This window comes from Galeopterus variegatus, unplaced genomic scaffold (genome assembly GCF_000696425.1).
Source record: "Galeopterus variegatus unplaced genomic scaffold, G_variegatus-3.0.2 Scaffold492, whole genome shotgun sequence".
Lineage (NCBI taxonomy): Eukaryota > Metazoa > Chordata > Mammalia > Dermoptera > Cynocephalidae > Galeopterus > Galeopterus variegatus.
The window spans coordinates 494617-504241 of NW_007726603.1; the positions used below are offsets into that span (position 1 = coordinate 494617).

General features: G+C 37.6%; 1 pseudogene; it reads right to left on the bottom strand.

Moving 5' to 3' along the window:
• Positions 1-4791: 4791 nt before the first annotated feature.
• Positions 4792-5466, bottom strand: LOC103587835 (annotated as a pseudogene).
• Positions 5467-9625: the final 4159 nt, after the last annotated feature.

Genomic DNA, 9625 nt, shown 5'->3' on the forward strand with positions numbered 1-9625 from the left:
TTCCCACACCACCAGAGGCAATCATTATCTTGCCTTCTGTTTTAAACATTTCTTTATTTTTTCTTTATATATTAACCACATATGTATAATATATTGTTTATTTTTTAAAAATTGAGTACCAATATTGACAAAATAAAAAGTTAACGAAAAAAAAAAAATTGAGTACCAAGCACTAACCTTGCTGTATTAGTAAAGGGCAACACTGTCACTCTTAAATAAAGGCTCCCGGGGAAGAGTCTCTGGGAGACAGCCTGTCTTCAGCTTCCCTGAGAGTTTATAAGAATCCCTTAAAGGAAGTTGGTGGGCAAAGACATGAGTATTGCTATGTCATGCAGTGGTGTGCTGGAGCTGGCTGATGGTTTCAGGAAACTGATGTGTCAGCAGATTGAAATTGCCCATACTGGGCTGGATGGTTAGCTCAATTGTTTAGAGCATAGTGCTGAAAACACCAAGGTCCAGGGTTCAATCCCCATACCAGAGAGCCACCAAAAACAAAGTAAGAAATTGCCCATACTGGGGAGGGGGGATTGAGGAGATGTTGGTCAAAGGATATAAAATGTCAGGCAGGAGAAATAAATTCGAGGATCTATGCACAACATGATGACTATAGTTAGTAACAATGTATTTTATACTTAAAAATTGCTGAGAGTAGATTTTCTGTTCTCACTGAAAAAAGTAAGTATGTGAGGTAATGCATATATTAGTTAACTCAATTTAGTCATTTCACAATGTATATATATTTCAAAACATCATTTTGTATACTATAAATATATACAATTTTTATTTGACAATTTAAAAAAATAAATTAAAAAAAAGAAATTTCCTATAGTGGGATATTTACATCATGAAAACTGACAAACTCTAAATCCAGAGTTGTTTTTTTTTTTTTAAATTAAAAAATATTTTTGGAGAGCCAGCTAACCAGAAAACCACTTGTACTGAGAAACATTTGTGTCACGATGGTCAGGATGGTTGGCAAGGCTGCGATGTGGACCATGGTTTGAACATCCTGCAAAAATATGGACAGAGGGAATAGGCTACTATATATTTTTTAAACTCACCATGGTCAACCTCCAGCTCTCAAGAATAGGTCAAAGTGTAACATTTCTGTGGGGTGAAATTAGCCTCCTCAGCTGATTCAGGCATCAGGGGTTAGATGAGACTTGCCTGCTTGAAATGTCTTTAATCTACCCTGTCACTTGATTAATAGTTTGACTGAGTATAGAATTTTGGCTTGGAAATAATTTTCCTTCAGAATTTTGAAGGCATTACTGTATTGTCTTTGAGTTTCCAGTGTTTTATATATATATATATACCGATATGTACACAGACATATATAATTGTTATTTTTTATTGAAACAGTTGATTGTACAAATCTGTGGGGTGCAGAGTTGAATATCAATACCTGTGTGCAATATGTGATGTTCAAATCAGGATAATTAGTTTATTCAACATTATACAATGTAATCCAGTGTTATATTGAGAAGTGGCTCAGTTATGATGATTACAAGGTTTAGGTTATGCAGTGGAAGTGAGCAGCTGAGGTGGCCTGGAGAAAAACATCATTGGATGTGAGAAGATCAAGGAACTAATTGACTAGGGGATTTCATTGATCATTCATGTGACTATCAAAGACACCAAGAATAATGACAGCAGTAGTGGTAGAGAACAAAATAGCAAGACTGGTTGCAAAGCCACAGATGACTGAGGGCTAGATGACAACATCCAGGTGTGTAGCTGGTGATTTTTAAAGGAGGAATGAATTAGAAATGGCTGTCAAGACAATAGGCAACAAGGAAAGCACTTTACCTCCAAGTCTAGTGATAGACTTAGGTGGAAAAGAAACAGCCTTTACTCGAGAGGGCTTCAGGGAAAGCAGTGTGCTCAGGGGGATGTGAGGTTTTGGTTAGAACATGAGGTAAAGGGATAATTTACGGAAGAGGCCGAGGATATAGCAAAGCTTAATTCGATACAAATTGAGTTCCAGAAGACAGAAGAATTTGGAAGTGTAAGAAGAGTGAGATATTGGTTTATCTCAGAAGATGAAGAGAGTGGTATCAGAATTAAGTTTATATTATGATCGATGAGAGGTTTGGATGTCCAGTGCAACTGAAGGAAATACGGTATGTGTCTTAGTCTGCTTGGGCTCCTATAACAAAATATCATAGACTGGGTGGCTTAAACAACAGGCATTTATTACTGACATTTCTGGGCTGAGAAGTTCAAGATCGAAGTGCCATCAGATTAGGTTCTTGGTGAGGGCCCTGTTCCCTTGAAGGTTGAAGGCTTGCAGACAACTTCTCACTGTATCCTTACATGATGGGGAGAGAAAAAGAGAGAGCAAGCTCTCTGGTGTTGCTTCCTGTAAAGACACTAATCCCATCATAAGGATCTCACCCTCATGATGTCATCCAACCCTAATTAACTCCCAAAGGCCCCACTTCCAAATACCATCACTTTGGGGGTTCAGGCTTCAACATATGAATTTGGGGGGGAGGTCACAAACATTCAGTCCATAGCAATATTTACACTATGGAATTGCTGGATGATTGGGTATACACATTTAAAATTGCAGTAGACACTTGACTATATAATTAGCATTTTAATAGATTTTAATAGACAATGATAATTTGCCTTCTAAAAAGTTTAAAGTAATTTATAATCACTCTCACCAACAGAATTTGAGAGATCATTCCTCCATACCTTGATCAGTAACTCTTGATATTAACAAGTGTTTAATAATTTTCATTTTTGCCAACCTGATAATAAAAAGAAAAGATCTCAGTGTTTCTCCTTGCATTTTTTAAATTACTAGTGAGGCTGAGTATTTAAAAATGTTTCACTGGAAATTTGTACTTCTCATCTCTGAATTGTCTACCTATTTTCTCTTTGGATTCTCTTTTCCAATTGATGTAAGAAAATTATTCTTTATGCATATTAAATCTTAGTTTGCTAAAATATTTTCACCCAGTTTTATTTTTTATTTTTTAAAAAATAAAAACACTTCATTTTTGTTTATGCTGTCATTTGTTGTACAATTTTAAGATTTTTATGTAGTCAGAGCTATCATTTTTTACCTTATATCCTCCGGATTTTGTGAGTAGCTTAGAAAGCTTCTCCTATGTCAATATTGTCACATGAATCTTCTGTATTTTCTTTTTTACATTTAGATCTTCAATCTATCTGAAATGTACTTTGTATATGATATAGAGATCCTAAATTTTTCTCAAATGAATAAAAAGCTGTTCTAATCCCATTTATTGAATGATCATTTTCTTCCACTCTGATTTGAAACTCTGCTGTTATCACATACTAAATCTCAAGATACATGTAGATATGTTCCTGAACTGTTTTCATTGTTGTCACTTTATGTAAATTTTGTTTTTGGTAGAGCAAGTCCATTTTCATTATTCTTTTTCAAATACTTCTGGGATATGCTCTTACAGATGAATTTTAGAATTGACTTTTCATATTTCCAAACAATTTTCTTTACGTTTTTGATAAAAATTACATTAGATTTATACATTAATTTTGGAAGAATTATTTTGCCTAGGATATTGCATCATCCCATCCAGGAATTTGGTATGCTTTTCCACCATTTTTAAAGATTTTTTATGTGCTTCAGTGAAGTTTTATCATTTTCTTCATATAGGTCTCACACCTTTTTCTTAGTATTTTATAGTCTTATTATTGTGAATGGGTTTTTATGGCATTTTCTAATTAGTTATTATTATACTGAAAGCAATTTATTTTTGTGTATTCAGCTTTTATCTTGACTCCTATGATTTTTATAGTTCTTATTTTATTCTGTGAAAAGTTAGACCATCATATTATCAGCATATACATTGTCTCTTCCTTTCCAATATTTAGCATTCACTTTTTTTCCCTTTTATTTATTTATTTTACTAAGACCAATGTGGAAGTGGGTATTTTTTTTTCTTGTTGCTTAGACTTGATAGCTCCAACCATAGATGACTGCTAGCTAAATCTACATCTCTTGCACTTTACATTTAGGTCTGGGTTTTAAATGTTGCCTGGATATTTCCTGGAACCTTAAACTCTGCACATCCAAAACAGAATGTAAACTCCTAATTGCCCACACCTGCCCAAACCTGTGCCCAGTGCTCATTTCTTTATTTCTGCTATTCAGGTTCAAGTAATTCAATTATTCTAGTTATTCAGGTTCAGAATCTTAAATCATCATTGATATTCTCTCTACTTTTTTCCTCCCTCGCACTACTTTCATCCAGAAATTCCTCTTGATTTGGTCTCTGTCCCATTGTTTTTTGCTTTTATTTTGAGAGCAGTTAGCTTTAATTCCATTGTTACCAGGGGAGCACATACTAGAGAACCTGGCACAAAGCCCAGGCTGGAGCCTTTGGCATTCTTAGGCTTACTGGTGCTATGGTTCAACAGCCTTTGGGCAGGTAGGGAGAAACAGAGACCACCACCATCATCTGTAAAAAGGCTACTAAACAACAACATGGCTGTCAAAAATCAGCTAGAGCTTAAGTTATACACCGTTTGAAATCCAGCCTGCGCTTGCTTTCTTGTGAAGAGCTTGAGACATGTGCAGAGACACCTTAAACGTGTATAGGTAACCCTTCTCATAAAAGGCAGAGGGCCTCTTCATGAACTCTTTCTGTTTTTGGTTTTCCTATCAATTCACCATTTAAACTAGAAAAGATGCTGCAAGCTATCTCAGCTAGCTTCTAATTTGGATACAGCACCGATACCGCACATACAATTAAATGAATAACCACATCTTCCTGGTTCTTCAATTGGGCAGGCTCAGTATGCTTTTTTGAACTGAATAGGTGTGATCTTGTTTGAAAAAAAGTGTGTAAACATAGGGCCAAATTTTATTAGTCTCCCTCCCAGAAAATTGGTGGAACACTCCTTGGCTCTTGCATGATTCAATGACTGGCTTTGCCACCTCCTTGTTCTATCTTAACCTGGTGGCAACTGCTTCAGGTTTATTATCCTCCTGCTGTACTAATGGTTCACCAGTGATGTCATCAACCCCATGTACATGAGGTGGATTGACGTCCAGGTTATATATACCCTTCCACTAGGAGGGTGAATCCAATGTCGGCTGAAACGATCTTTAAGGGTTTCAAATGGAATGTTCAAACTGATCACTAGATTCGGCTCGCAGATTTCGTCCAAGGATTCAGCCTGTACTAATATCCTAGGAAAACCATCTAGTAGCCAGGGTTGGCCACACCTGTTCTCCAGCTCCAACAGCATCAGGTGTGTGATCACATGATCTGGAATCTAAAGACCTTTCCCTATGTACTGCTTTTCTAGATCACCAACTTCCATGTTGGCCTTGATGTTCTCCCGCAAGAAGTGGCCGCTGCAGATATGCTGGAGGCCAAAGTTCTGGGCGATCCTCTGGCACACGGTGCCCTTGCCCGAGCCGGACAGCCCGAGCATGACCGCGCCTAGGAGTTTGAAAGCCATGGCCATCGCGAGCAGGGGGGCGGCTAAACGGGCAGGCCAGACAGCGGCCCCGGTGGGAACCCCGGGAACTTTGTTTCTTGGTCCCTGACTCTGGCACCCTCTGCTCACGCGGGGACTCTCTGGCCCCTCTGTCCCATTGTTGTAACATATAACACATTTCTCCTCCATTCTATTCTTATTGTTACCCCCTTCAATCTAATTTGACAATTACTTAGGGAAAAATATTATTTACGTGTTAGGTATAGCATATGGAGTTACAAATGTAAATAATCAAAGTTCCTGATCTTAAGGAGTTCACAGGTAGTGGGTGATGGTTCTTAAACTTAACTAACTACACTACAATGTAATAGGTGCTACAAGAACTGTAAGTATAATTAGCTATGGTAGCCCTTAAGAGGGAATAATTAGTTCTGTTTCTGCTGAGTCAGAAAGGGTTGACGTTTGACTTAAACCCTAAAGGACAAGTATAATTATTTTTCCAGGTGGAAAAGGTGGGGGAGAAGAGGCATTTCTGGTAGAGGAAACAGCATGAATATATGTCCTATACATTCATTCAACAAGCATTTACTGAGTGCCTACTATGTGTCAAGCATTGTACTGGATGTGGGGCTTTAACAAGTTTTTAGTTCTGTGTGAGACACATAAATAGATAATCACAATAAGAAATAACGTAGAATAAAAATTATTCTTTATTAGAACAATCAGTTCACTCAATGAAGATGTCCTTTCGGCCAAATTTTTGTGTATGGAAGCTATATGTGCACAGTGCTAAACAGTTTTAGCCAAATATGACAAGTTTCTCAAAATGCATTTATAATGGGTTTGTAGCACATTTTTTCCTTCCCTCAAGGCACTTCTTCATTGTTGGATTGGGGGAGAGGGATTGGTTTAGCTATTCAGCGACAAAATACAGTTCATTTACTTGTTAATCAGCAAGTATTTATTGAGGGCCTATGGTGTGCCACATATTGTTAGATCTTGGGATCACACTGAAAGATAAGACAGAGTCTTTTCCTCAGAGATCTACCAGTCAAATAGGTTCACCAGCCCACAAAGTATAGTTATAATACAGTGAACGAAAAACCGTGATAGAACTTTACATTCTGTATTGTGGGAGGATGTATTACAGATGCTTAACACACCTTTGCAGAGAAAATACCAGGGAATATTTCTTGGAAGTGATATCTGAGTTGAGTGTTAAAGAGTATGTAGGAATTAGGCAGATGAAGTGGGTGGGCATGGTTGAGGCATCCTTAGAGGCAAGAGCATCAGCAAAGGTAGAGAGATAAGTGGCATGGTACAAGTGGAGAACTACAAGCAGTTTGAATTGCCAGAGCATGAAATGCAAGGTAGAGAACGGTGAGGAATTAGAATACAGAAGAAGAGGAGGTTGGATCATAGATGGCCTAGCCCACCATCTTATAAAGTTTAAGCTTTATCCTGCAGGTGAAGGGGAACCACTCAGAGGCTTTAGGGAGGAGAATTGGTCGGATGTACATTTTACAATCATTATGTTGGCTATGTTGAGAATAGGTTTGAATGAACAAATTTTTAAAAAATGAAATAGGATTGGCATGGAGCCTGACAGTACCTGGTATATTTGAGGAGTAGTTTAGTATGGGCTAGTGTGGTGCCCATTGGGAGAGATCTGGAGGAGAATGACAGAAGCTGAAAACAAAATGTTATGGCCAAATTGAAGGACAATGATTGCCAGGTTAACCAAGGAGCTTGAACTTTATTTTGTAGGCACAAAGACATTTGAAATAAATGTCATCGTCAGGTTTGTGTTTTAGGAAGAATGATGGCTCTATTACCAGCGAGGTAAATTGTAGCTTTAGGGAGAACTGCATGACACTATCAATGGGGACAATTTCCCAGGGTTTTAGACATTAAGAATAAATTAAAGGAACCCTTTAGACCTTCCGGGTCTATCTCGTACTTTTTAAATCATAGCAGTGTGATCAACTCAATTGTAATTATGTATCTAATATCTGCCTACCCTCACCATACCCTAAACTTTGTGAGGACTGGAACGATGATTGGTTCATCATTGCATTATCACCCTCTCACATGGTGCATGGCACTTGAACAGTGCTCATTGTTTGTTGAATTAATACATCCTTGATCTGGGTGTATGTTTCAAATGTGTGGGTGAGTGGATGGGTATTTGGGAAGGTATTTTTCCAGATGACTGTGGGAGTTGCCTGTGGCAAAAGTGCATCACTTATGTGTGGGCTTCTCTCATGAGGTAAATGGAAGGCCCTTTGGGAAGACTATCCAGCCTCCTGTTTGCTTTCCCTCTCCATGAAGGATGCCCCGAGTAGCCCTGGACCTCAGCCATGCATATCTCTACTTAATGTTTTTCTGTTCTTCCTTTTGAGTTATTGTAATTCCATCTAATGCTAGGTGGATGCAATTTTTTAGGCCAGGGGATCTCTTGGGGTTGGACACTTTCTGGGACTCCCTGGTATTTTGGCTTATGTGATAGGGCATCTGCTTAGTGATTCCACCTCTATTAGATGTGAAACTCAAATATCTCTACAAATACTGCTCTATTTGTCAAAAACTGAATTTTCTGATTTGCCAAGTTACTTTAGCCAATGGTATCTGACCTTAGAATCACAGGGACTTAAGGACTTTGAAGTAGTATGTCTCTACCTAGAAGACAGTAATTCCTGTTTCCACACTATGCACTTAACTTTGACCAAAGCCAGATTCCTTAAGGAGTAGGTGCAAGAGTAAGGTAATATATTTTGGAAGAAACATGGGATTAAATGGCTGTTTCCATAGAACTGGAATTTGGTTTTAATAACTTTGGAGCATGCTGGGGTAGGGTAGGCAAGGATGAAGGCAGAAGTAACAGGGATTTCAGTTGCTGGCATGTTGTGGCTACAGCTAGGGACTAGATAAAAGTCCTTCTTGAGAAGGTCTGTTAGTAGGGCTATTAGGATGGAAAACTGGGGGAACTCCAGTAATTGGTTGATGTCCTTAATAGTTTTGGGGGTTTCCATTCCAAGATAATAGATACATTATCCTGCATCTCGAAGATGTCTCAGCCAAAGAGAGCTTGTTCTTTGCTCTTACATGCTTTCTAAAATAAACATCTCTGGGTCGGCTCAGGGATGAAACTGTGACAGTTGAGACACAAGAAGTTCTTCAAGACTAGTGAAACTGGTCAGGAGGTTGTGAGGAATCCCATTGGTTGGTTTTTGGGAAATGGTCAAGGTGTGTGACTCAGGGCAGAGGGCATATCAGGTATTCTACCTCTCCAAGATACATCTAGAAGGGCACTTTCGATTTACCACTCTCCTAAGTCCAGATGAGTATGTGCCTAGGAGGTTGAATTTTGGTTAGACCAAAGTTTCTCAGAGTTGGTATAATGTCAGAAAATAAGGGAAGTTTATGGTAGTCACTTATAGTTACTACGTTGAGGCCACAGTGTTCTGGAAAATTAAGAGCACTGTATTTTTCTACTTTACAAAGGGCACCAGGACGTTAGGACAACTTGTCAATTATTTGGGAAAAAATATACTTACCTCACATCTCGCACCAAAATAAACTTCAAATTTATTAAATACTTAAATAAAAACATTAAAACATTAACTTATAGAATAACATGTAGGTGCATATTTATATAATCAGCATGTAGAAGACCCTTCTAAGCATGAAGACAAAAACAGAAAACATGAAAGAAAAAGAAGAGATAGATTTGACTTTATAAAAATTTTTAAAATTTTGAAAAGCAAATAATATAAATACAACGAAAAGACAAATGACAAACTTGGGTTAATATTTGTACTATAAAGAGAGCTCTCATCAACCAATTAGAAAAAAATAAAAATACCTGTAGAATAATGAGCAAAGGTCATGAACAGGAAATTCACAAAAGAACAAATAAACCTATCAAAAAAGTCAATTTCGTGAGCACTCAAAGAAATGCAAAGTGAAAGATTAAGTTATCACTTTGTTAGAGCTTGGTGTTATAACACCAAGACAAAGGTTTCGGATCCCCATACTGACCAGCTGCCAAAAAAAAAAAAAAAAAAAAAAGATTAAGATAACTAGATCTTGCACAACAGATTGGCCAAGTTTAGTGTTCACTGTTTAAAGACTATTTGAAAAGACATCTCATATACTACTACTGGGATTTTAAATGGGT